Source organism: Pinus tabuliformis, chromosome Q (genome assembly GCF_031772625.1).
Source record: "Pinus tabuliformis cultivar Carrire ecotype Pingquan chromosome Q, CPIR1, whole genome shotgun sequence".
NCBI classification, from domain to species: domain Eukaryota; kingdom Viridiplantae; phylum Streptophyta; class Pinopsida; order Pinales; family Pinaceae; genus Pinus; species Pinus tabuliformis.
The window spans coordinates 1016483610-1016508310 of NC_142296.1; the positions used below are offsets into that span (position 1 = coordinate 1016483610).

At 36.3% G+C, this 24701-nt stretch overlaps 1 pseudogene; it reads left to right on the plus strand.

The window, feature by feature from the left end:
* LOC149222950 (cysteine-rich receptor-like protein kinase 15) overlaps positions 1–18648 on the plus strand; it is a 76325-nt pseudogene extending 57677 nt beyond the window's left edge.
* Positions 18649–24701: the final 6053 nt, after the last annotated feature.

Sequence of the window (24701 nt, forward strand, 5' to 3'; positions counted from 1 at the left end):
ATTAAGTTTAAATTAATCATCAAAGAGTTTTTAAATGAATAAATATTAGAGAATTCAAGTGTTAGAAAAATATTACCATATTAAAAATTAATTAATAGCTTATTTAAGGGAGGGGAAGAAAGGAAGAGAACGACTAGGAGGAGAGGGCTGGGACCCAACAACTATTGATCTTCCAGCCATCCTCTCTATTGAGATTGTTCGACCTTTTTTCAATCTCAAGGGCTTCCCTAAATTTCCGGTGATGGAATTGCGACACTCTAGCAATCACACTAGCTTCCTCGATGCAGACATGATGATTGGTTTTCTCCACATGCTCTGCTAAAGCGGAAGACTTGGTTCTCATATGCTTAAGGTCAGCTACGTGCTCACTAATCCTTTGATTAATGGAGCAACCAGTCTCACCAATATAGGGGGTCCCACATGAACAAGGAATAATATAAACCCCTTTCATGTCCTTGGGGTCGATAGGATCCTTCACAGATCTGAGGGACTTACGAATGGTGTTAAGAGGTCTAAAGGTTGTGGGGACATTATGCTTCTTAAGAATCCTCGCAATCTTGTCTGTGGTCCCTTGAACAAACGGAAGATGGACACCAGGAATCCGTTCTTTAGGTCCTCTTCTCGTTAACAAATTCTTAGTAGCTTTGAGGAAAGCCTTTTGTCCCAAGTGTCTGCTATAACCGTTCTCAACAAAGACATTAAGGAGATGGGATTTCTCCTCCTCGAAGCTCTTTTCATCAGAGATCCTTAAGGCACGAGTCGCAAGGGTGTTGAGAATCCCCAACTTTTGGGCCGGGAAAAGGTGGGAACTAGCATGAAGATACTTCTCCGTATGAGTTTTCTTGCGAAAAACTCAGTGGGAGAGGGAACCATCCTTATTCTTAGAGATAAGAATATCAAGGAAAGGGAGGCAACCATCGACTTCTTGTTCCTTAGTGAACTTAATGGCCGAGGATTGACTATTTAGATGGTTGAAGAAGAGATCTAACTCCTCTTTTCTGTGAGACCAGATGCCATTAGTGTCATCTACAAATATTTTCCAAAGCTTGGGCAGGAGGCGGGCTGAGTTTAGAGCTTTAGATTGAAAATCTTCCATAAAAAGATTTGCAACTACAAGGGATAGGGGTGAGCCCATGGCAACCCCATAGGTTTGCTCAAAGAACTCACCTTCAAAACTGAAAAAGGTCGAAGTGAGGCAGATTTCAACTAACTAAGTGGTATCAGGATTAGTTAGATGGTTGATCACATCCATGGCACAACATCAAAACTGACAAGAATGTATCCAGAGTCCAGCTTGATGTCCTTGAGCTCCTCAATAAAGGAAGCCGAGTCTTTAACGAAGGACCTTGTACGACCAACTAAGGGTTTAAGCTTCAAGGCAAGGAACTTTGCAAGAAGATAGGTAGGACCTCCAATGGTGTTGACAATGGGCCTAAGGGGAGCTCCTTCCTTATGAATTTTAGGGAGCCCATAGATTCTAGGCGTGATAGGATTGCTCTCAATGAGTTTATGGTGCAGGGGACTCACTGAGTTACTGGATCTAATGGCAAGGGCCACAATCCTGGAGATCTTCTTTAACGGGTTTTTGGGAAGCTTCTTATAACTACCGCTATTATGAAGATGATCTAACATTTTATTGTGGAGCACGTGGAGAAAACCAATCATCATGTCTGCATCGAGGAAGCTAGTGTGATTGCTAGAGTGTCGCAATTCCATCACCGGAAATTTAGGGAAGCCCTTGAGATTGAAAAAAGGCCGAACAATCTCAATAGAGAGGATGGCTGGAAGATCAGTAGTTGTTGGGTCCCAGCCCTCTCCTCCTAGTCATTCTCTTCCTTTCTTCCCCTCCCTTAAATAAGCTACTAATTAATTTTTAATATGGTAATATTTTTCTAACACTTGAATTCTCTAATATTTATTCATTTAAAAACTCTTTGACGATTAATTTAAACTTAATTTATTTTATAATTAATTTATAAAATTAAATTAAAAATTAATCTATTTTATAATTAATTAATTTAAAACTAATATACTATTTAAATAGACTATTAATTAATTTCTAATATTGTAATTTTTCTAAAAAACTCTTTGACTATGAATATAAAATTAATTTTATTTTAATTTATAAAAATATTTTTCTAACACTTGAATTCTCTAATATTTATTCATTTAAAAACTCTTTGATGACTAATTTAAACTTAATTTATTTTATAATTAATTTATAAAATTAATTAATACTAATCTATTTTATAATTAATTAATTTAAAACTAATATACTATTTAAATAGACTATTAGTTAATTTCAAATATTGCAATATTTTTCTAACACTTGATATTTATATTTCTAAAAACTCTTTGACTATGAATATAAAATTAATTTTATTTATAAATATATGTTCCTTTAACTTATATTTTAATTAAAATATAATTAATTATTACTCTATTTTTAACTTTTATAACTAACTAATATTTATATAAAAACTTTGTTATCTAACAATTTTAAATTAATGTATTTTATGTTTGATTTATTCTAACAATTTTAACTTAATTTATTTTAATATATATTTATATATGTCCCTTTAACTTATATTAAAATTTAATTAAATATTTATAGATCACTCTATTTTTAAATATTTATAATAAACTTTTGAAATTAATTTATTTTATGATAATATATTAGTTTTACTTATTCTAATATATATTTATAAAATGGTCGACTTACATTTATTTAATAAGAATATTAATAACCCAATTAACTTATTTAAATAAATAAAGTTTTTACCCTTTATCAAAGTCAAACTAGCCGTTTCAATCAAATCTAGCTGTTGTCATTTTAGCCGTTACCTTGTCTAGAAAATTGGGTCATTGGATATTCTTCCCTATCTATTTAATGTGCAAAGTCAAATCTGCTCATTCAACTTGTCCTGGCCATGAACCACACTAGTTGGTTCGAAACGCATAGACAAAAGCATCTACGAAACGCGTCGACAAAATATCTATATGTAATTTTCGCCGAAAAACTCTTCAAAAATTTGATATGGATCACAGAAGCCTAAATTCAATAAAGTTAGTTTTTTAGTTAATTTTATATAATTAAACTTATTTAATTAAACTAATTTAATTAAACTAATTTAATTAATTTAATTCATAATAAAAACTATAATAATTTAATAATAATAGTTAATTATAATTATAATTAATAAATTGATTATTAATTATTAAATAAGAATTATCTAGGTAATTAATTAACCATAGTTAATTAATTACATTCATACCCATACAAATATTAATATATCATATCATTGGATATAAATTTTGTTGAAAATGTAATTTCAACCGCGCATGAGTTGACCGGTGAAGCAACATTTAATTTGCCAAAACCACTTCAGCAAAACCACCAGAGCATATCGGACTGCCTTTGGTCAGTAAGTTGTTTTTGGACAATCGACTCCGATGCAATTGTCTTCAGCCACGCGTCCTCAGCGTATTTTCTTTCGTACAGCTTTATCGTAGCCTAACGTTTAGCATGAAGTGGGCTCCCGAAATCTTTGTCAGTCGTCCGATGGGGTTTTATGTTCTCCATCGTCCATCATTCCAAGATGCATTCGAGCCTGCATTAAATAACCTTGCGTGGAGTAAAATCAATTTTGGTTGACCGCCGATTTTTATTAAGGCATTTAATGAATTCTAGAAAGTTGGTAGAAGTTTTTAACTTTTTTCTCTACGGCACGTAAAGTAATAATGGGTAGTCGTTTTTGTTAATACATATGAATATGTATACGTTTTTTTGTCTAGTTGACTTTCATAAAAAACTTCGGTGTTGCACAGTAGTGCGAGGAGAAAACAAGGGGAACGCATATGTATTGGTAATGTTTTTTTTATGTGTTGACCATTCTGTAATGCAAGGTGAAATGTAGCAGCGTAGAAACAATCCAAGTTTTGGAGCACAGAATGTTTTTTTATTTGGAGCAGCATATGTAAAATGTTTTTACAGCAGAATATGTAAAAGATTTTTACACTAGTAAATGTAGAAGGGATTTTTACACACCAGTAGTGTAAAATCTCAGGAGGAGACAGAGTAACTTTTGTTGAATTTCTTTTCGGTAAATCCCTCTGAGTGAAAGAGGATGAAGTTTGTATCATGCATTGTATTTTAATGAATACAAATATTTTTGTGTGTGTGTAATACTCTGTTCTCAGAATTTTTTTTTAAAACTTCTCTGTGCAAAAGATCCTGTGGCAGAAAAACAGAGCATTGTCTCTGTGTGTGTTCAGTTTGTTTGTTTTTGGGATTTTACCAGAAAAATCCCCAACAGTGGTATCAGAGCAGGTTTAGGCTCTTTAAAGGTGTTAAAGAAGCTGAAGGGAGGAGTTTTTTGTTGCAGCAGTAAATCTTCTCCAGCAAAGTGAAGTCTCAGGCAAAATGATCCAGGTATTTCTCAAAAAAAAAATTCTGTAGCTGTTGAAGAAACAGTCAGTATGTTAAACACACAGTCAAGAATTTAAACCATAGCTAAGAATGCAAGGAATGGCCAGCACAAGCAATAGTATGGGTATGTTTAACACCCAACTCCCACAGTTTAATGGGAAAAACTATGACTATTGGGCAATAACCATGAGAGCCCTGTTTGCCTCACAAGATCTATGGGAACTTGTTGAATATGGGTTTGAAGAACCAGGAGATGAAGAAGAGTTTAACAGTTTGACACAGGCAGAGAGAGATCTGCTGAAGAGCAATAGGAAGAAGGACTCCAAAGCCCTTGTATTTTTATACCAGTCAGTGCATGAGAGTGTGTTTCCAAGGATAGCAGCAGCTAAGACATCCAATGAAGCATGGAAAACCCTCAAGACAGCCTATCAAGGCATGGAGAAAGTGAAGACAACAAAACTACAGTTGCTGAGGAAAGATTTTGAGAATCTGAACATGAAAGAGTCAGACAATATTGACTCTTTCTTCACACATGTAATTGGTCTGGTCACAAAGATAAGGACTCATGGAGAAACCCTTGAAGAAAGGAGGATTGTGGAGAAAAAATTGAGGGTCCTACCCTCAAAGTTTGATGTGATTGTCACCACCATAGAAGAGACAAAGGATCTCTCAAAATTTTCAGTTGATGAGCTTCATGCATCACTGATAACACATGAGCAAAGATTGAGTAGAAACGAAAACTCATCTCTAGAGCAAGCCTTCAAGACCCAGTTGCCCTTTGGAAGAGGAAGAGGTCAAGGCAGAGGAAACAAGAGAGGAAGAGGCAGAAGCCAAAACAGAGGTGGAAGGAACAACCCAGCAAATTCTCAAGGAAGAGGCAGCAATCCAAATCAGAACCAAGGCCAAAGCAGCAACCAACAAAGGGGACAACATCATGCTCAAGGACAAAGGTATGAAAAATCCAATGTCCAATGTTATTATTGTAAAAAATATGGGCATTATTCTAATGAATGTAGGAAGAAGCGGCATGATATGAACAATAGATCTAATGCAAATATTACTAGGGAAAACATCAACCAAGATAATGTACTGTTAGCTTGTAACATGGCTGAAACAAACAGTGAAGTTATATGGTTTTTAGACTCAGGTTGCAGCAACCATATGACAGGAAACATAGCCCTCTTTTCTGCTCTAGATCAGAATGTAAAATCACAAGTCACACTAGGAACTGATAGCAAAATTTCTGTTATGGGAAAATGAGAGGTAAAAATATTTACAAATAAGGGTGAGAAGAAAACCATAGCAGATGTCTACTATGTTTCTGGAATGAGATGTAACCTCTTTATTATTGGACAGCTTGTTAAAAAAGGTTACAATGTTTTCTTTGAGAATGATGTGTGCACCATCATGGATATAGCACCCAACAAACGATGCATTGCTGAAGTGAAGATGACAAGGAACAGAATGTTCCCTCTTAGAATAAGGGCAGATTTGAAAAACAAGAATGTAATTGCAGCAGTTACCCAAGAGGCTTTCCAAAGCATGCCAAAGGATGAAAATTGGTTGTGGCACTTAATATTTGGACATCTCAACTTTAGAGGTCTTAACTTGTTGAGTAGGAAAGGAATGGTAAGAGGATTACCATTGATAGAGAAACCGGACAGCCTTTGTGAAGGCTGCATATTGGGAAAACAACACAGAGAAAGTTTTCCATCAGGGAAGAGAATAAGGGCAAAGGCACCCTTAGAGATTATCCACTTAGATTTATGTGGACCAATGCAAGCTCCATCATTAGCAGGCAGCCAATATTTTCTAACATTCATTGAGGATTTTACAAGAAAAACTTGGGTATATTTCCTTAAAAACAAAAGTGAAGTGTTTGAAAAAATCCGAAATTTCAAAGCACTTGTGGAAAACCAAAGCAGGCTGCGCATCAAAGTTTTGAGAACTGACAGAGGAGGTGAGTATATCTCCAACGAATTCCTACGGTTTTGTAGAGAAAATTGAATTCACAAGCAGTTTATAGCTAGGTACACTCCGCAGCAAAATGGAGTTGTTGAAAGGAAGAACAGGACCATCATGGATATGGCGAGGAGCATGTTGAAGGTAAAGAATTTGCCAAATGATTATTGGGCTGAAGCTGTAAATTGTGCAGTTTACATTTTGAACAGGTGTCCTACAAAATTAGTGATGAACAAAGTGCCAGAAGAAGGATGGAGTGGGAGAAAGCAAGGTGTCACCCACTTGAAAGTTTTTGGATGTGTGGCCTATGCAGACATTCCAGATCAGCTAAGGAGGAAGTTGGATAGCAAAGGGGAGAAATGTATTTTCATTGGATACAGTGAGGAATCCAAAGCTTATAGGTTGTATATCCCATCTACCAAGAAGTTTTTTGTGAGCAGAGATGTTCAATTCATTGAGGAGGAAGCTTGGGATGGAAGCATAGAGAAAACAGTGAACGTTAAAAACTGTTTGTCTCATGATGAGGAGATGGCTGAAATACATCCCCAAACAGCAACACCAACACAAGGACAACAAGAGACACCATTGAGGATAAACGAAAGTGCTTCTCCAAGCACACCACAAGGAGGAAATTCAAGTGAATCTTCAAACACTTGCACACCGAATGAAAGAGGTAAGAAATTCAGAAACTTAAGTGATATTTATGATGAAGGAATGAATTCCTTGTTTGCTTTATATTGTCATGTTGATGATCCTATTCATTTCGAAGATGCAATTAAGGATAGGAAATGGATAGAAGCTATGGATGAAGAGATTAATGCCATAGAGAGAAACAAGACATGGAATTTGGTTGAGCTACCAAAAGGTAAAGAAGTCATTGGAGTTAAATGGGTCTACAAGACCAAGAGCAATGCTGAAGGCAAGATAGAAAGGCACAAGGCAAGGCTGGTTGTCAAGGGATACAAGCAGCAATATGGGAGAGATTATGAGGAGACTTTCGCACCGGTTGCAAGAATGGAAACTGTGAGAGCAATGTTGTCCATAACAACACAAAACAAATGGAAAGTCTACCAAATGGATGTGAAGTCAGCATTCCTAAATGGAGTGTTAATGGAAGAGGTTTACATTGAACAACCTCTAGGCTATGAGAAGAAAGGTGAAGAGCACAAAGTGTGCAGATTGAAGAAAGCTCTTTATGGGCTGAAGCAAGCGCCAAGAGCATGGTACAACAAGATAGATTCCTATCTATTGGATAATAAATTCGACAAGTGTGAAGGAGAACCCACCATCTACATCAAAGAAAAGAATGGTAAATTGCTAATTGTTGTCTTATATGTTGATGATATTATTTTCACAGGTAATGATGATCATCTCATTGAAAATTTCAAATCAGTCATGAAAGAGGAATTTGAAATGACTCACATGGGTTTGCTGAGATACTTCTTAGGAATAGAAGTAGATCAAAATGAAAATGGGATTTTTATCTCACAAGAAAGATATGTAAATGAAGTGTTGGGCAGATTTAACATGCAAGAGTGCAAGGCAGCAATCACTCCCACAGTGATAGGATTAAAACTCAGCAAAGAGGACAGCAGCAAGGATTTTGATCCTAGTTTGTACAAGAGCATTGTTGGCAGCCTTATGTATTTAATAGCAACTAGGCCTGACATAATGTTTGCTATTAGTCTAATTTCCAGATTCATGGAGAGACCAAAAGAAGCACATAGGCAGGCAACAAAAAGAATTTTGAGGTATGTCAAAGGTACTAAAAGGTTTAGAATTTTATATAATGTCTTAGAATGTTCAGATTTAATTGGATACACAGATAGTGATTGGGATGGAAGTGTAGATGATCGGAAAAGCACTTCCGGTTATGTCTTTCATATGGGTTCAGGAGCCATTTCATGGGCTTCTAAGAAGCAATCCATTGTAGCATTGTCTACAACAGAGGCTGAATATGTGGCAGCTACAACAATAGCATGTCAAGCAGTTTGGATGAGAAGAATGTTGAGGAGCTTAGGCCAAGAGCAGGCAAAAGAAACAGTGATTTTTTGTGACAATAGCTCAGCTATTGCATTATCAAAGAATTCAGTGTTTCATAAGAGAACGAAACACATTGATACAAGGTTTCATTACATCAGGGAATTGGTGAACAATGGAGAAATTGTCTTAGAACATTGCAGGACTTAAGAACAGGTAGCAGACATTTTGACAAAGCCATTGGATCAGAAAAGCTTTGAATTTTTGAGGAAGTGTCTGGGTATGACTGAATGCCCAACAGTTGAAATTAAAGGGGAGTGTTGAAAATGAAATTTCAACCGCGCATGAGTTGACCCGTGAAGCAACATTTAATTTGCCAAAACCGCTTCAGCGAAACCACCAGAGCATATCGGACCACCTTTGGTCAGTAAGTTGTTTCCGGACAATCGACTCCGATGCAATTGTCTTTAGCCACGCGTCCTTAGCATATTTTCTTTCGTACAGCTTTATCAGAGCCTAATGTTCAACATGAAGTGGGCTCCCGAAATCTTTGTCAGTCGTCCATCATTCCAAGATGAATTCGAGCCTGCATTAAATAACCTTGCGTGGAGTAAAATCAATTTTGGTTGACCGCCGATTTTTATTAAGGCATTTAATGAATTCTAGAAAGTTGATAGAAGTTTTTAACTTTTTTCTCTACGGCACGTAAAGTAATAATGGGTAGTCGTTTTTGTTAATACATATGAATATGTATACGTTTTTTTGTCTAGTTGACTTTCATAAAAAACTTCGGTGTTGCACAGCAGTGCGAGGAGAAAACAAGGGGAATGCATATGTATTGGTAATGTTTTTTTTATGTGTTGACCATTCTGTAATGCAAGGTGAAACGGAGCAATGTAGAAACAGTCAAGTTTTGGAGCACATAGTGTTCTTTTATTTGGAGCAGCGTATGTAAAATGTTTTTACAGCAGAATATGTAAAAGATTTTTACACCAGTAAATGTAAAAGGGATTTTGGAGACAGTGTAACTTTTGTTGAATTTCTTTTTGGTAAATCGCTCTGAGTGAAAGAGGATGAAGTTTGTATCAGGCATTATATTTTAATGAATACAAATCCTTTTGTGTGTGTGTAATACTCTCTTCTCAGAATTTTTTTAAAACTTCCGTGTGCAAAAGATCCTGTGGCAGAAAAAGAGCATTGTCTCTGTGTGTGAGCATTGTCTCTGTGTCTGTTCAGTTTGTTTGTTTTTGGGATTTTACCAAAAAAATCCCCAACAAATTTAAATTTTTTACACTAATATTATTATTTTAATCTTAATTTAAAGAATGTTTATGAGCATACGTTATACACTTCATGAAAGGAATTCATGTAAACGAAAGAATCAAAGAGTGTGTTATAGTGTGGTTGGGAGACAACCTGAAAAGCTGAGAACTTAACTGTTCCATGCTGATCGGCTCTGGTCTGAACGTATACTTGAGGTTTAGTTTACATTAACTTTTACCCCCACACCACTGAAACCAAGACCCATCTTCCTCTTCAAGAAGACGCAAGCAAGCTTTGTAGGCAGCGAATTTAACTTCCGAAAGTTTATCTTTTGGGAATGTTGTATGCTCTCAGTGTTCCAATTCCTAGTTCAGGGTTTTGAGGGCAATTACATCGATTTACAACTCTCTTGTGAATCTGATGATCATGAGGAACTTCCACAAGTATACTTGTTTATACTTCGCTAATTCTTGTAAACAGGCAACTATTCTCTTTCATTTCATTGCCTTATTATTCATTAGCAGTTTTACTTTGGTTTTATCAGATTCGCCACAGCATATATGCAATAATGCTTTTACTCACGCTGATGGAAGTACATTTTCCAGCAATTTGAATAGGGTAATGGGGGATCTAGTGAAGAATACACCTCAAATAGGGTTCAACACTTCTTCGTATGGAGAAACTCCCAACAGAATCTATGGCCTCCTCCAGTGCATGGGTAACATATCTAAACAAAACTGTTCAATCTGTTCCCAGCAATTAGCAAACGATAGTGTTCTACAACTCTGCGGAAACTACGTCGGCGGTCTAGTATGGCTGGATAACTGCTTCCTACGATAAGATAACTTTAGTTTCTTCTCACACCTAGACACCAATGGGATTTCTTTTGGGAACAATAACAATATTAGTACTGGTTATCTAAAAAGTTTTAGGGACAATACTTCAAATCTCCTTTCCAACCTGTCTGATGAGGCTATCAATTCTGCAAACAACGGATTCGCTGAAGGATTAGCTACATATTCTTCTATTCGCACCGTTTACAGTCAAGTTCAGTGTTGGAGAGATATATCCATCATGGACTGCGATTCTTGTTTGCAAACCGCGATTAATCACCTCGATTTTATGAGCCAAGGAGCTCAAGCACTGCTCGGAAGCTGCAATTCTTGTTTGCAAACCGCGATTAATCACCTCGATTTTATGAGCCAAGGAGCTCAAGCACTGCTCGGAAGCTGCAGGGTCCGATATGAAATACATCCCTTTTTTGCCTTCTCCTCGGGCGCTGCGCCGGCTCCTCTGACGAATGGCACTTCACGCACCAAGCCAAGTAATCTCTCGCTGCTGCATTCAATTTTACGATTTCTAGATTATACAATTTGTTTGTAATTTAAGCTTTTGTATATAATAATATCATGTATTCCATGATCTTATTCTACAGAAGGTTCCTCTTCAAAAACATTACCCATCATATTGGGGATTGCGGGAGGCGTGCTTCTAGCGTTCATGGTCTGTTTGTTTGTCATGTGGAGGAAAATGAAACTATCCATCTCAGAGAGGCCAGTAACCCGTGCGCAGAATGAAGGTAGAATCTGCAGTTTTAACCTCTGTTTCGCACGACCAAACTTATGCTATCAAAATAAATTCTTATTTTGGGTGTACACAGAAACACGTGAGAGTGATCCAGAATCGACGCTACTGAAGGAGGAGCAAATTCTGTTCACCTTAGAAGATCTCATAGAAGCAACGGATAATTTTGATGAAAGCAAGAAGCTTGGAGAGGGAGGGTTTGGCCCTGTATACAAGGTATGTATGTATCTGTTATTGTTTTTTACCCATGAAGTTGCATGACTTGACATCAATGAAGGTTTTTCTTCCTTAGGCTGTTAATGGGAATGATTTTTTTCAGGGAATAACGAGAGACGGAAAAGAAATAGCAGTGAAGAAGCTGTCTGTAACGTCTAGACAGGGCAAACGAGAGTTTATGAATGAAGTGAAGCTTGTGGCCAATGTTCAACACCGAAATATTGTAAAGTTGCTTGGGTGTTGTGCCGAGGGACCAGATAGGTTGCTTGTTTATGATTATTTTCCAAACAAAAGTCTTGAAACCTTCCTGTTTGGTATGTCATTTTGGTTTTTTTGTTGGAAATTTCTGTTCATTTCAAACACACAAAATAACACACAGAGAACAACGCTCTGGCTTTATATAGGATCTTTAATCATATAAAATAACAATAAAATTTGTTACAGAATTGTCTTCCTCAAATCAGAGGGATTTACAACAGGAACTTCAGTTCCAGAAATTGATTTCACTATCTCAGAGAATATATCTTCAACACTGCTGTGTGTTGCAGAGAAGAAAGAGTTCTTCTTGCTAATATTCTCCTCTCGTCTCTACTCTTGCATATTTTTTTATATATACAATGAACAATACAAAATATCTCTTACAATACATGTTGCTTTTCCCCACTTCCGTGAAAATAAAAAAATAGTAAAATTTAAGATTTCACCTACATTTACCAACCCTAGTAAATATCATTTATTACACGGTTGAAAATATCTTGCTGGAATTTAATGCATGGCTTATCACACCATCGCATCGCAAGAAGAGAAGGATGTGCCACCGCCTCTATAACCTTTAAATCATGCGATCTGCGATCTGCGATCGCATCGCAAATATCGCATCGCAGACAATCAAGCATGCAGTGAAGGGTGACGAGGGAAAAATGCGATATGCGATGGGATCGCATCGCAGGAAAAAATCTGTAAGTTGAAATTACCATTCCAACACTCCCCTTTAATTTTAACTACTGGGCTTTTTCTGCATACCCAGGCATTTCCTGAAATGATCAAAGCTTTTCTTTGCCAATGGTTTTGTCAAGATATCAGCGAACTGATCCTCTGTTCTGCAGTGCTGCAAAACAATCTCACCATTGTTAACCAATTCACGTATGAAGTGAAATTTGGTGTCTATGTGCTTTGTTCTTTTATGAAAAATAGAATTTTTAGACAATGTTATTGCCGAGCTATTGTCGCAGTAAATGGTTGTGCCATTTTCCTGTTCATGACACAAATCTCTGAGAACTCTTCTCAGCCATACTGCTTGACATGCTGCTGCTATTGCTGCCACATACTCTGCCTCTGTTGTTGACAAAGCCACAACTGGTTGCTTCTTGGAAGCCCATGAGATGGCTCCCGATCCCATATGAAACACATATCCTGATGTGCTTTTCCTATCATCAACACTTCCAGCCCAATCACTGTCAGTGTAACCTGTCAATATGAAACTTTCAGAAGAGGAGTATAAAATACCAAACCCCTTCGTTCTATTCACATACCTTAGAATCCTCTTGGCTGCCTGCCAATGAGTCTCTTTCGGTCTTTCCATAAATCTGGAGATTAAGCTCACAGCATGCATAATGTCCGGCCTAGTTGCAGTCAAGTACATAAGGCTGCCAACTATGCTCTTGTATAGTTTTGGATCAAAATCCTTACTGTTGTCTTCTTTGGTCAATTTCAACCCCACTACAGTTGGAGTCACAGCTGCCTTGCTGTTCTGCATGTTAAATCTCTTTAACACCGCTTCTACATATTTATCTTGAGAAATAAAAATGCCATTTTCACTTTGGTCTACTTCAATTCCAAGAAAATATCTTAAGAAGCCCAAGTCAGTCATTTCAAATTCACTTTTCATGACTGCTTTAAAATCAGCAATGAGAGAAGCATCATTGCTTGTAAAAATCAAATCATCTACATATAGAACAACGATAAGAATCTTACCATCATTCTCCTTTATGTAGAGTGTGGGTTCACCATCACACTTTTCAAACCCATTTTCAATTAGATAAGCATCTATTCTACTGTACCATGCTCTAGGAGCTTGCTTCAACCCATAAAGAGCCTTCTTCAGCTTGTAGACTTTATGCTCTTGGCCTTCAACTTCATAGCCTGGAGGTTGTTCAACATAAACCTCTTCTTTCAACACTCCATTCAGGAATGCAGATTTAACATCCATCTGATAAATCTTCCATTTGTGTTGTGCCGCAATAGACAACACTGTTCTGACTGTTTCCATCCTTGCTACTGGTGCAAAGGTTTCGTCATAGTCTTTTCCTTGTTGCTGCTTGTAGCCTTTCACAACAAGTCTTGCTTTGTGCCTGTCAATCTTACCTTCAGCATTGCTTTTGGTCTTGTAGACCCACTTAACTCCAATGGCATCTTTGCCTACAGGGAGGTCCACTAACTCCCATGTTTTACTCTTCTCAATTGCACCAATTTCTTCATTCATTGCTTCAATCCATTTATCTTCATTTACAGCATCTTCAAAATGGACCGGGTCATCAACATGACAATATAAAGCGAATAATGAATTCAGACCGGTATTGTTACTTACCTCTCCTTGTTCATAAATCTCATTCAGATCTCTGAATCTTGGTCTTCTTGGTGTGCTTGGAGTTCCATCCGAACTTGAGGGTATTACTGATCCCTGTGGTGTGCTTGGAGAAGCACTTCCTTGACTTCTCAAGGCTGTTCGAATTCCAGATTGTGGTGTGGTTTGTTGTACTTGTTGTGGTGGAGGAGGACCCACCAAGGAAGGATTATTTACTGTTGTCCCTTATTCTTCTTCTTCATGAGACACAGTTGTCTTCACATTCACTGTCTTCTCTAAGCTTCCATCCCAAGCTTCATCTTCAATGAACTGCACATCTCTGCTTACGATCAATTTCTTGGTTAATGGATTATAGAGTTTGTATGCTTTTGACTCATCACAATAGCCAATAAAGACACACTTCTCCCCCTTACTATCAAGCTTCTTCCTTAGCTGATCCGGTACATGTGCATATGCTACACAACCGAATACTCTCACGTGAGTGACAGTTTTCTTTTGACCACTCCATGCTTCTTCTGGTACTTTGTTCATGACAGCTTTAGTTGGGCATCTATTCAAGATGTAAACTGCGCAAGTAACAGCTTCTGCCCAATACTCATGCAGCAAGTGTTTTGCCTTTAACATACTTCTGACCATGTCAAGAATGGTCCTATTCTTTCTTTCAACAACACCGTTTTGCTGAGGTGTATACCTCGCGGTGAACTGCTTTCGTATGCCATTTTCTCTGCAAAAACACAGAAAGTCTTGGGAGATGTACTCTCCTCCTCTATCTGTTTTGAGCACTTTGATATAATGCGCACACTGCTTTTCAACAAGAGTTTTGAAGTGTCGGAATTTCTCAAACACTTCACTCTTCTATTTCAGCATATACACCCATGTCTTTCTAGTGTAATCATCAATGAAAGTTAAAACATATTTATTTCCGGCAAATGATGGTGTTTGCATCGGTCCACACACATCGGAGTGAACAATTTCCAATGGTGCTTTTGCTCTTATACTCTTTCCTGCTGGAAAGCTTTCTTTGTGTTGCTTGCCCAAGATGCAGCCTTCATAAAGGCTGTCGGGTTTCTCAATTAATGGCAATCCCTTTACCATTCCCTTTCTGTGCAACAGATTCAGGCCTCCAAAATTGAGATGTCCAAATCTCAAATGCCACAACCAATTCACATCTTTCAGTTGTTCCTGAAAGACTTCTTGTGTTACAGCCGCAATAGTTCTTCCTTCCTTCAAATCTGCCCTGAGTTTGAGAGGAAACATTCTATTGCTGGTCATTTGCACCTGTGCAATGATCTTCTTACTTGGAGGTATGTCTCTGATTGTACACAGATCATCTTTGAAGAACACCTTGTAACCTTTGTTTATGAGCTGTCCAATGCTCAAAAGATTACATTTCAGACCAGGTACATAGTATACATCTGGCACAGTCATCTGTTCTCCATTTTTTGCTCGGATACTGACTCTGCCCTTACCCTTGACAGATATCGTATCATCAGTCCCTGTTGTTACCTCAGATTTCACATTTTCATCCAGATTGGCAAACATTTCAATATTACCAGTCATGTGATTACTACAACCTGAGTCTAAGAACCAAAAATCTTCTTGTTTGTCTTGTGCTATGTTACATGTTAACATTACGTTCTTTGGGTTCTTATCTTCTTCATTTGCAAAATTTGCATTCTGCCTATTATTCATGTCACTTTGCTTTTTCCTACATTCATTGGCATAGTGCCCATATTTCTTACAATAATGACATTGGACTTGGGATTTATCATACCTTTGTCCATGAGCTTGCTGTTTGCTTGAACCTTCATCTTGGTTCTGATTGCAGCTCCTTCCGCTTGTGCTAGCAGGATAGTTTTTGCCTCTGTTTTGGCTTCTTCCACGACCTCTGTTATTTGCCCTTCCTTGACCTCTTCTTTGGCCAAAAGACATCTGAGTCTTGAATGCTTGCTCAAAAGAGGAATCTGTTCCTCTACTCAGTCTGTGTTCATGAGACAAAAGAGAAGCACTCAGCTCATCTACTGTGAACTGTGAGAGATCTTTTGTTTCTTCTATTGCTACCACAATAGATTCAAACCTTGAGGGTAAAATTCTCAAGATTTTCTCTACAATCCTTCTCTCTTCAAGAATCTCACCATGGGATCTTATCTGGGTTATCAACCCAATAACCTGAGTGAAGAATGAATCTATTGTTTCAGATTCCTTCATGTTGATATTTTCAAAGTCTTTCCTCAGCATCTGCAACTTTGCAGTCTTCACCTTCTCCATTCCTTGATAGGTAGTTTTGAGAATATCCCAGGCGTCCTTGGACTTTGTCGCTGCTGCAATTCGCGGAAAAACACTTTCATGTAATGATTAGAAGAGGAAAAAGAGGGCTTTGGCATCCTTCTTCTTGTCACTCTTCAACTGGTCTCTTTCTGCTGCTATCAAAGCAGCCAACGCTGTTGCATCTGCAGGTTCAGCATAGCCTGTTTCAACCAGCTCCCATATTCCTTGAGAAGCAAACAATGCTTTCATTTTTATGGACCAATAATTGTAGTTTTTCCCATTAAACTGTGGCAGTTGGGGATTTTTCAAACCAGTTCCCGCATCTGCCATCTTAACTTGTGAAAAATAAAGAAGAGATACTGACTGTATAATAGACAGCAAAAAAAAACCTTCTCTACTTGATAAGCTTCTTACAGCTCCTACAGTGAAAAAACAAACTCTGTGTTTGAATCACTGAGTGCCTAGACTAGCTCTGATACCATGATGGAAATTTTTGTTCATTTCAAACACACAAAATAACACACAGAGAAAAACGCTCTGGTTTTATACAGGATCTTTAATCATATAAAATAATAATAAAAACTGTTACAGAATTGTCTTCCTCAACTCAGAGGGATTTACAACAGGAACTTCAGTTCCAGAAATTGATTTCACTATCTCAGAGAATATATCTTCAGCACTGTTGTGCGTTGCAGAGAAGAAAGAGTTCTTCTTGCTAATATTCTCCTCTCGTCTCTACTCTTGCATATTTTTTTATATATACAATGAACAATACAAAATATCTTTTACAATACGTGTTGCTTTTCCCCACTTCCGTGAAAATAAAAAAATAGTAAAATTTAAGATTTCACCTACATTTACCAACCCTAGTAAATATCATTTATTACACGGTTGAAAATATCTTGCTGGAATTTAATGCATGGCTTATCACACCATCGCATCGCAAGAAGAGAAGGATGTGCCACCGCCTCTATAACCTTTAAATCATGCGATCTGCGATCTGCGATCGCATCACAAATATCGCATCGCAGACAATCAAGCATGCAGTGAAGGGTGACGAGGGAAAAATGCGATATGCGATGGGATCGCATCGCAGGAAAAAATCTGCAAGTTGAAATTACCATTCCAACATTTTTTCCTGGACGAGGGGAAGATGATCAATTTTTCATGAATTAATGAGATTGATTATTTAAAATTTTCGAAATTTGATATTCTTGAAATACAAATACAGATCCAGAGAAGAAGAGACATCTTGACTGGCAAAAGCGCTATAACATCATAATGGGAATAGCTCGGGGCCTTCTTTATCTTCTCGAGGATTCACAGTTGCGAATGATTCATAGAGACAATAAAGCAAACAAAATTTTGCTTGATGAGGGAATGAATCCGAAGATAGCAGACTTTGGGTTAGCAAGACTCTTTCCTGAACACGAGACTCACATCCAAACAAAAGCTGCAGGAACATAGTAAGAACATTTCCCTCTCCCCTTCCCTCATGCAATTTATCAGCAGTTAAGCATGTATGCAAAAGTGTGATTTAGCCACAACCACCACACTTATTTGAGGAGTTTCTCAATGGACTATGTAGCGGTTATATTGCGCCATAGTATGCAATTACCCTCTCCCCTTCCCTCATGCAATTTATCAGCAGTTAAGCATGTATGCAAAAGTGTGATTTAGCCACAACCACCACACTTATTTGAGGAGTTTCTCAATGGATTATGTAGCGGTTATATCGCGCCAGAGTATGCAATGCGGGGGCAACTATCAGTAAAGGTTGATGTCTATAGTTTTGGAGTGCTAGTCCTTGAGATCGTGAGCGGTAGGAAAAGCACTGCAAAAAAATTTCCCGATGAAATGCAAAGCTTATTAGAATGGGTAAGACATCAATTCATGATTACTTTTTTCTATGAGAAACAGTGGTTGCTGACAATGGAGATGTTAAGTGAGTATGCATTTGCCTTGGATGTTTGTGATGCAGGCATGGAGATTATACAAGCGAGGGTGCCTTCCAGATATGATAGATTCTACATTGACCGAAACAATCAGGCATGAGCAAGCTTTAAGATGCATTCAGGTTGCGCTTCTATGCACCCAAGCTGATGCATGCCTCCGCCCAACAATCGCTAATGTTATATTGATGATCTCCAGTGCTCCTGCAACATTAGCAAATCCGACAAAACCCGCATTTGTGAAAAGTGGTGACAGCTCCTATGGACGATCCACAGCCGGCAGCTCTGGCAGTGGGATTCAGCAGTCACGGCCATTTGCCACCGCATCATCCGTGTCGCCTGTCTCTACAGAGAATCATTTGGTTCCTTCCATAAATGATGTCACCATTAGTGAGTTGGAGGCTAGGTAGGCACATTAGTGAATTTGAGGCTAGGTAGGAACGAAACCTTTACTGTTCATCGTAAATAAAGAGACTTTCAGAGAATAACAGTATTTTAATGGATGTGAAAGTGGTACTTCAACCTTTGTTGTTTCTATTCAAGAATTTCAAGGATGACTTTCAAGATTTTCGTCGAGGCATCCGTTGCTTATAGGGCATGCTCTCTTTAATCTACTCACATAACCTTGAATTAATTGGTGATCCATAGGAGGTGTTACACGCCCACATTATCTACCACTTAGCTTAAGTTGATTGCAGTTTTCCAGAATATTCCGGAATTGGATGGACATGGGCGCGGTCAAAAAATTGACCGTGCCCATGTCAGTGCGATTCCCGAATATTTAGGAAATGTCAATGCGATTCCTGAATATTCAGGGAATCTGGGATCGACTTAAGGATTTCCCATTATCTACTCTCAACCAGATGCATGAAATAACTCCAAGGTAGATGGATGCCATAAAACACTAAAAAACAGACACCCATTCCTTCAAAAGTGATCGACCATGAGATACTAAAGGAATGTTGTGTTTCCATTATTAAGATTTTAATGTTTTTGTTTAAAGGTTATATATTCAAATCTAAAGAAGGGTAGAGTATATATGTCTTTATAGTCAAATCACTTATTTATAAATGATAAATTACTTGTTTTTCAGGTTATAGTTAGAAAATATAGAAATCATATGCTGGTTTTGTTAAAGTCACTTGTGTAAAAGAAAGCATATGTTTCTTTTTAAGAGGTTATAGATTCAAATCTAGAGGGGTAGAATATACATGCCTTTATAGTCAAATCACTTATTTATCATTCTATGAGTAAAAAGTATGAAATCCATTTGGTTTTGTTAAAAGTAAGTGTATATGTTTCAACATAAAATCAAGTTATTATAAGTAAAGAAAAACTTTAAATATTGATTACTTGAAGTGTTAAATAACATAATTATGCTTTTAGATTTAATATATTAAATATTGACTTTGTTGATTCCAAGAGGATACTACTCACATTTTGTATAGGTCTTCCTCACATTTTGACTTTGTTGATTTAATGACCTCCACTTGAAATTGTTAATGTTGGTGTGGAGAATTTCTTGTCTATTTACAAAGATTTATGTGTCTAATTGCATGTTCTCTCTTTTTGTTGCTAAGTGTATCAAGGTCAGTTGCAACCAAAGCTTTGGGTCAACAAATTAAGATACCATCAAGCCCAACTAAGAGAGAGAGTCGCAACAAGTTTGGTGGCATGGATACTTTAGAAGGCTAAATTCCAAGTGCGTTCAACAGAACCTGCTTATGGTGCATGGGAATTTATGTTATTCAATCGAGTTAATATGTATCAATGTAATATCATACTAAGAAAATTCGTGAGACACCGCATCATCATTAAACAATGAGTGATCATGTTGTTTCCAAATCTAGAAGAGTACTTCAAATCTAAAAATCATGTAAGCAACCTTAAAACATGAAGACTCATGGACCTAGCAAGGTAGTTTTCCAAAGGTAGGGAGGTTGACAAGAATTACTAACATAACTTCTACCAATGCTTGAGCCTTCCTAGCAAGTGAATAGAACAAGAAGAGATGATTCAAGTATTTAATGTGCCCACAATGTAAATACCATGGGCATTGCACCCCTAGATAAGTTGATCTTCCATCAATAGGGGGACTCCATATCACAAATCTCTTGGAAAAGAGACCATTTTTATGTTCAATCATAAGGTTCTAGATACTTTTTAGGAGAAGTATCCCAACTATTTGTTTTCAATTCAATGAGAAATTTTATTAAGGTGGCCTTGAAGGAAAGTCTTGGTTCATGGCCACTTCTAGCCCATGGTTGGCATTAACTTGTGAACATTATGGCCTTGCTCCATTTCTAGTTGTGCCATTACATGTAATGCAGTGGGAGACCAAGATTGAATTGAACGTAGTTTAGGATGAGAGCTTGAATGTGATTCATAATAATCTTGATAGTTTTTATTCAACATGAATACTTTCATCATATTAAGTCATGGAATCCACTCCAGCTTGGAGGAATTGTGAAGCAAATAGTTGGGACATTGAATGCCTTTCTAAAAAAGCTACAAGGCCAAGAACTATGAGGATTCAGGAAAAAGGTTTTCCTTCAACCAAACCCAATGTGGAACACCAAACACTATGTTTATTAACCCAATTTCCATGGAGTGACCATTCCGATCTAGGAAGGGTTTGAGCACCTCCCAGCCTTCCAAATACTTTGAAGAACATGTCTTGGAAACTTTGAACTTTGGAAATTACCAGTATGGTTTGAAAGGGGAGGCCTGGCCAAATATTTTTTCCCATGGACCATCCTTGGATAATGTGATTTCTTCGAAGGTTTTTCTAAACTTTTTGAAATTTACTAGATTGAACCATCTATTTAGTATAAAGCATAAAGTTCCCCTACATTGTGGTATTGATAATTCCCAAACCACCCATTTCCAAGGGGATATAACAAAAAGTCAAATTGGTTATATGGAATTCGAATCATTTGCCAAGTTTAATCAATAAAGTTACAAACATATTTTTTCAATCATTCATAGGTTACTTTATGTAAAGTGGACCTTACTCCCTTATAGAATTCATTCACCACAAACACCACCGTGACCTTAATACGTTGTCAAATCATCAGAAGAAATAACTCTAAGGTGTAACAATTCAAACACATAGAAAATATAACATAAAGTAAACATAAAATACACATAAAATGAGAAATTTCCTTCATAGAATTGGGTCCATATGCCTTTCCACTAAACCACGTCATCTTTTATGAAATCTTCTTTATAAGCCTATATGGAAACTTTTGGAAATATAGAAATGGGTTCAAAGCCTACTTAGTTTTTGTATTTACAAAACTTGATGGTCTAAGCCTTTTCTAGGCTAACATTTTTTATAAAAATTAAACAAATTAATACACATTATTTTTATCAATCTGTTGTTCAAGTTTGTTTTTTTCTCTGTGTATTTTATTTTCTATTCTTTCTTCTCATTATGATTTCTCCTCTTTTCTCAATTTACCCAACTAAGCTTACTAGAATTCCATCTTCTTCACTAAGCCTCTACTATGAATCTTCTCTTCAAATTTACATAACTAAATTTACCTTATTTTCATCTACCTTTCATATTCTCCTCTTCCTATTCCTCTTTATAGCCTCTATATTATCATTCTCCTCTATTTTATCTTCTTTTCTATATTCCTTCTCTTCTATATTATGGTTTTTTCTTAGTCCAACCCTTGTATCTCCTCCTCATCAATCTTCTTACTCCACCCTCTACATTATCATTCTCCTCTATTTTATCTTCCTCTTGATATTCCTCCTCTTCGCGTTATGTTTTTTTCTCAATCCAATCCTAGTATCTCTTCCTCATCTTTGTTCTTATTCCTCTTCTCATGAGCATTTGTCTTTCCGAGCTACTCCAGCCCCCTTCCAACATGAGCACATATTTTTTTTAACCTCTGCTACCCTAAAACATAATACCATAGTCTCTTAGTACTTCCCACCTCACATAAAAATTAATGGTTAGTTAATACGATAAGGTGGTTATTTGAAAAAAGTTGTTGTGTCTTACTCATTTACTCATTACCATGAATGAATTTTGAGAATAGTCAAATTGATAAGTGTATCCAATAAAATTCATTCAATAATATCATGGGCCATTAACAATTGAGTTTAATACCTTTGATGCATCACCTCGAAATTATAGACCATAGTATCACATGATTGAGATTAAATGATAGAGTATTAAATCAATAATTAACAAGCCAATTAAATTTTATAAAACTTTGAATTGTGAGATATTAAGATAATCGAATTGTTATGATATTAAGACATACAAATTAGAAACATAAACCACGTAAAATAATGTGAGCATAGAGCACGACTATAATACAGATAATAATAGGATAAAATCCTCCAAATATCCAAATGAATTCATAGATCCAAATCATATGTCCATGTCCTCCACAATGAATACTTATATCAATATATATCTATCCACACCTTGCACATGTGGTCCTTTCATTATTGGGATGACCCTATTACATATACATTTACATAATACATGCACATTTACCCCATATATATGCCCATTTTGGGTCGTACCATATATATTTAGCCCAATATAGCCCCCCTTTAAGGTTATAACATAGTATCGTCCTTCAAAAAACTTTGTCCTCAAAGATCTGTTGTTAAGGGTGTTAGATGTGATGAAACCAAATAATAGGAATTATTTAGATTCCTACATTTTCTTGCTATTGATGATCAACCATCCATCCAAATACAATTATTTCTACTATTAATTCTTGATGGTTGAGTGTTGAATAATTTGCTTTCCTTTCATTCCATGTCTTGTTGTTGTGACTTCCCCAATTTGTAGTAGTTGTTGGTCTTCGATAACATCCTATTGAATAATTATTTGGTGATGCCCCATTCCATGAATATTGATGAGTATTTCATCTTCTTCCATGTGAATGATTATATCGGTCATTTTTTCTTCCTTAATAATGTTGATATTCATCTTCTTGTCTTCCTTGAAAGTTTTCCTCATAATTAGGATGTCAATATGGTCTCACATTTCATGAATTTCCTTTATTCAACATAGCCATTTCCTATATCCTCTTTTCAAAGATAATGGCCTCCTATATTCCCTCTTCCTGATATTTGATTACTCTAGCCTTGGAGATAATACCAACCTATTTGGCATGCATATCCTCTATGTAGATTTCAACATCTTCAATTATACTCTAGAGACCTTCTTGAATCTTGTATTATTTCTCTTTGTGACACTGCAATGTGACCTCATCTATCAAATTTTGACGTCCTTCTTCAATTTTAGAATGAATTTTTGATTTTACCACATCTCTATCTAAGGATTCTTCAATATTCTTACAAATATCATCTACACACCTTTTAGTAGTCTTTTCATCTATGATCCTTGTCTCTTCTTGAGTTTGATAAAACTTTGTTTCTTCTTTCAATCACTTGACATAATCTAATATTTTTCTATTATAATTTTGTATTTTATATATTTCTTCATCTTTCTTTTTTAATTCTTCCCTTGAGTCATTCTTTTTCCAATTCCCCTTGCTACTTCTTCCCTATTTTAACTGTTCAAGCTCCTTAATAAGTGTTTCACTAGTATCTTAATTATCTCATCACCTTTCTTATTTAGATTATTTTAATTCATCTTGTGTTTTTATACAATGACTCCATTTTTGTATCCTTTATCCATTTATTGGAAAAATAATTTTTCAAATGTTTCTTGTGTAATGTTCCATCTTGTATCAATGTCAAAACTCCACCACCACTCATGAGCTTCATAAATAAAATAATGACTTTCGCCTAAAGGATAATTAACATATTCCTTTACCATTTTCAACCATTCTACAAATTGGTTGCATCTTTATCTTCATCTTCACTAAATTTATGTATCTCCATTGCTTATTAATTGACTTCTATCCCAAACTTTTATATCACAACTTAAATATATTAAAAATATTGATATAAAATAGTTATAATCCCTCATCACATATATTCTTCTATGTTTTCTCTTTCTAATCATTTTAAATAAATCACCTTAATCAACACCCCAATAAAAATCCATTGTAGTTTTAAGTTAACATATATTTTAAAACACTAATTTGGAGCGTTTCCTAGACTAGGGACCTTGATTCTAGTGTATTTATGCAATTCGATCTCGTATGAGTATGAAATTTCATCGTATAATACTATGGTATGTCTTGTTTGCAATTCCATATGTCAGACCAAAAACTTGATGTGCCTAGTGAAAGTTATGGTGACTTTCCCAAAACTTGTTGATTTTTGGCCTCTTCCTAAAAGAAAACTTGTATAGCTTGCCACACGCCTAATTCATCAAATATAATTCAAATTTTTTTACCTAACACAAAAATTTCACAGTGAAAGGTATAAGAGAAAAAGTGTTATAGAAAAATACTAATCTCACTAGCGCAAAACTAATTTTAGGACCCTCCACAAACCCTAACTTCTAGAACATATA